At 42.1% G+C, this 4809-nt stretch overlaps 2 non-coding genes across 2 annotated transcripts; both read right to left on the minus strand.

The window, feature by feature from the left end:
• Positions 1-899: 899 nt before the first annotated feature.
• On the minus strand, positions 900-971 carry Trnam-cau. The gene has a single exon. It is a non-coding gene; the product is annotated as a tRNA-Met (tRNA).
• A 1615-nt stretch (positions 972-2586) lies between these two features.
• Positions 2587-2658, minus strand: Trnam-cau. The gene has a single exon. It is a non-coding gene; the product is annotated as a tRNA-Met (tRNA).
• Between the last annotated feature and the right edge of the window lie 2151 nt (positions 2659-4809).

Below are 4809 nucleotides of genomic sequence, written 5' to 3' on the forward strand. Positions count from 1 at the left end.
TCGGCGAAACAGTCGAACTTTGAGGTTCGACATCAAAATCGAAGTTCGACGAAAGTTCGCGACACCCCTAGTTAAGGGTAAAGTGGAAGCTCCTCCCACCTCTTTCCACTTCAACATAGCGAACGCTGGAGAGGAGGTCGCCTCCTCTCCAGCGTTCGCTCTGCTAAAGTTGAAAGGGGTGGGAGGAGCTTCCACTTTAACCAATTAAATGACGCCGAAAGTGCAACGTCGCTGCGTTCAACCCTTTTTCTGTGGGCGCGTTTTTGCGCATGTGCAGTGCCGAAAGCAGCGCCACCTCTGTGGCGTGACATCAGACAGTTGAGTTGGTCGTCTTCTAGTCTTTGATAGCGCTCCGGTATATTGTATAGGTTAAGTGAACCGAGGTCAACAAATATAACCCATTAAGTACAAAACGAGCGTGTTGGTAACGGTAATTAGACATGAGGAAGATACATAGAAAGGGGGGACGGACAACGTTATCCGTCCCCCCTTTCTATGTATCTTCCTCATGTTTAATATAACGAAGTTTTCCAGGAAAAGAAGGGGAGTGTTACATAATTGGCAGGTGTCAAAACGCACAATAGGGACAAACAAAAAACAAAAGAAAAACTTGTTTATATATAGACCTTTTCCACAAGGACGCCGCCATCTTGAATTGTCGTCACTTCCAGTATGGGCGAAAACATTACTTTGCCGTCACCACGCCAATAGAAGACATTTAGGATATAAGCCTAACCGTCACACATTCTGGTTTTGGCTGCCCTCTATTTTTTTACTAGTAACAGGTTGAAACGTTTTACTATTTTGTCGTCGCCCATACTGGAAGTGACGACAATTCAAGATGGCGGCGCTCCTGTGGAAAATGTCTATAGGACCCCCCAAAAAAAAAAAAAAAAACTTAGCAGAGCGTGGTTTCGATCCACGGACCTCTGGGTTATGGGCCCAGCACGCTTCCACTGCGCCACTCTGCTGCGCGGAAGATGGCGTCAAACGCAGAAACAGAAAGAATGTAATTAGCACGGGTCTATTCATCGCCATATCTCACTCTGCACCTGTCTGTTTCAAAATACCTCCACTACTACTACTACTACTACTGCTATTAATATTATTATTGTAATAAAATCATGTGTTCGAGCAATTAGGAAACCTTTCATTCAATACAAGAGGACCATTTAATCTGTTTAAAAGAGGCAAGGGAGTGCTAGACGTGTGGTGCGAGACGCATGTCACATATGGCACGACGTTCTTCATCAAGTAAATCGTTCGGGAAGCTATACCTGAACTACATGCTTAAAATTCAATATTATTTGATGCACATTGTAAACATGTAATAAAATGAATTAGATGAAAATTGCTTTTTGGGGGTCATTAAAGAAAGACGTTGCTGATAACCGTTAAAACCGTTTAAAGTTACACAGACCTTTAACGGCTATGAGATATATTCATCTGTCTGCTTGTGAATTGTCTTTCTCTATAGTATAGCCCAAGAGTGAGGCTTGATATGTTATGGTGCATATATTTTTATGCTCTTTTGACCCTCCTGCTTAACGGCAGGGTATACCTGTCAATTCGTTTCCTTTACACGGCATTCGTAGCTGGTGGGGAACTAACATTAATTTCGACCTTTTAGTTGTGTTTTGCCTTGTGTTAAAGAATCGTTGCTGAATTCTTTTAAATTTAAACTTGGAAATGGACCAGATTCGGTGTGGGACATAAAAAGTAAATAAATAATTAAATAGATAACACCCTTAAATCACAGACACCCTGAAGAGTATTGCCAAAAATACATGAAGATTTTCTTAAATGATCTTTTTTATTATTTGGTAGCGCTTTCGTTTTGATTCATGTAGCAAATTGCGAAGACAAATACTGCATTTTATGAAAAAAAGATGGGTAATATCAAGGATTAGAGAGCATTAGAAAAATTTTCCTGGCGAACGAAGCGAATAATGTTTCAATGCCAAATTCTAATTTCGAATTTCAATGTCGTACTATCGATTCTAAAAAAAACGAAAAAAAAAATCCAAACTAAACAATAAAATAAAGATACATTGCGAAAACATTTACACAAAGTTACTGAAAAAATATCACCATGGTCATTTTTCAGTTACCACACAGGCGAATAGTGTTCACAAAGTTCCGTTTCATGTTCAGAAAAAAACAAAAAACACCTAAGTCAAAATTAAATTATGGAGTCAAGCCAATATTGTTATAAACGAAATGATGTTGTTAAAAAACACCTACATGCCACTGTTTCGAAAACTGGTTTTAGTTATGACACAGGTCATAGTTGCCAACGGTAGCATAAAAAGCTACAACGCGAACTCAGTTTGATGGGAACAAGCAATGCAGGGCCTCTAAACTCGTCAAACACAAAGTTGGGACCGAAGTTGACGGAGCGCACCGATTGACCTGTCACGACGATGACTTCGCACTTTTTTCGCCTACGTCCAATCGGCGCGCTCCGCGAACTTTCGGCTCCAACTTTTGTGTTTGACGAGTTTAGGGCCCCAGGATAATAAATGTTACTTTTTTGGTTTAACTCAAGAAAGTAAAACGTGAAAAAAGAATTAAAAAAAAAAATTGTAGCAGAGCGTGGTTTCGATCCACGGACCTCTGGGTTATGGGCCCAGCACGCTTCCACTGCGCCACTCTGCTGCGCCTCCTACTGATGCAGGATGCCAATTACAATATCACTGAACTCAGAAGTATTTACATTTTTGTCATTTCAATGGTTCGATGTAGCTCAAGACCTACCGTCGCTGTATATCCAAACACACTGTAATTGAATGCATTTTTAAAATTTTAAATTCTTAGCTGAATTGTTTTACGCGTTGTGGAGTACACCAAAAAACAGTAATAATCATAACAATTATGAACAGAAGGAATTAGGGCACAAGCGAGCCGGTGGTAGTTGAACACAGGGTGTCGAACCTGAACCGAACCAAACCGAAAACCGGAACAGAACCGTTATTTTTAGCCGAACCGGAACTGAACTGAACCGAAATCTTCGCCGTTATCTTGGAACTGAACCGGAACCGAACCGAAAAAAGATATAACGGTAACCGGTTCAAAACGGTTCAAGGTAATGTTTCTTTTTTTCTTTTTTGTTAATATCACAAAAGGAACATATGGGAATAAAAAAATTGGCTGCTGTATTTCTATTGATCAAATCGTCATCTACAGAATTGCAATGTATGGTAAATTGTGGGTTTTCGTGGCGCTTTTGTATTGGTACTATGATTAACCATGTGTCACGTTGTCACGTGACGTCATGGTGTCAATACATGCTGTCAAATGATGTCACGTGACCCCGTGGAGTCACGTGACTCATTGCGTCAACTCGAGTTAATTTGTGGAAGTCACTGGATGTATTAGCCTTGTTGACAGCATGACGTAACATGACATCACGATTTTGCACCCAGAGTCACGTGGCTCCGTGACGTAAGCGATTCTCATAACCCTGAGTCGTGTGTTCGGGTTCATGACAGTCAGCATCGCCAAACATTCGGGTAACGGCTCATGTTCAATTAAATAGGATAATTAATAGCCCAACTCTAACAATATCTGAAGCTCAGCCCAACCTTTTGCTTTCCAAACCATTCCGCCTAGGCCATGACTGTGATGAACACTGGCGGCATATAATTAGCGTCAGATCACGTGGCCGCTTGTTAAATTGCGAGTTGGAGAGATATCGACAGGCTGTCTCTGTCCTTTATTTTTTCTGCATCTTTTATGAGGGAAAACTGAAGAATGTTTCCGCAAGCTATCAACGTCAGGGGTTATTTTTTAACACTATTTATTGAAAGTACAAAAAAAAAAATGTTGCAAGATTAATTTTACATTATTGAGGCACCGAAACATTTTTTCGTTGTTGCTGAATTGCATCCGAAAGATGTCCCTGAGAATAGAAGTTCTCAAATGACTAAATGCGACTTATTAATATGACGTTACGTAGAACACGTGTTTACGGAAGGAATAAAATAGCTAAAAAAAGAAGATACTTTAGTGACCTCAGAGGAACAGCCGATCGTTGGCAGTCGCTGTAAATCTCACACCAGCGTCGTTCTCAAGTTATTGCCCAAGTTTCGACCCCCTCTGTATTTTGCTTAAATGAGCTATAAAAATTATTTCTATACATGACTAAAAAATGAAAGCCGCTTACAACTCCCTGTAACGCCGAATTAGAGCGCAGCTCTTGAGGAGGAGGAGGGAAGGGCACTGGGGGGGGTTAAACTAACCAGGGGGGGTCACGTTACCTTGGGGGTCACGTGACCCCCAATGCCGATGATGTCATAACTGGCGTCACTGATGACGTCATCAGTGACGATGACGATGCGGGTACCGATGACGTCATTAGTGACGTCACTGATGACTTCACCAGTGATGATGACGATGACGATGCGAATGTCGGTGACGTCATCAGTGACGTCGCTGATGACGTCATCAGTGATGATGACGATGACGATGCGGATGCCGGTGACGACATCAGTGACGTCACTGATGACGTCATCAGTGATGATGACGATGACAATGCGGATGTCGGTGACGTCATCAGTGATGATGACGATGACGATGTGGATGCCGGTGACGTCATCAGTGATGATGACGATGACGATGTGGATGCCGGTGACGTCATCAGTGATGATGACGATGACGATGTGGATGCCGGTGACGTCATCAGTGATGATGACGATGACGATGCGGATGCCGGTGACGTCATCAGTGATGATGACGATGACGATGTGGATGCCGGTGACGTCATCAGTGATGATGATGATGACGACGTGGATGCCGGTGACGTCATCA

Source organism: Ixodes scapularis, unplaced genomic scaffold, assembly GCF_016920785.2.
Source record: "Ixodes scapularis isolate PalLabHiFi unplaced genomic scaffold, ASM1692078v2 PGA_scaffold12__126_contigs__length_90152505, whole genome shotgun sequence".
Lineage (NCBI taxonomy): Eukaryota > Metazoa > Arthropoda > Arachnida > Ixodida > Ixodidae > Ixodes > Ixodes scapularis.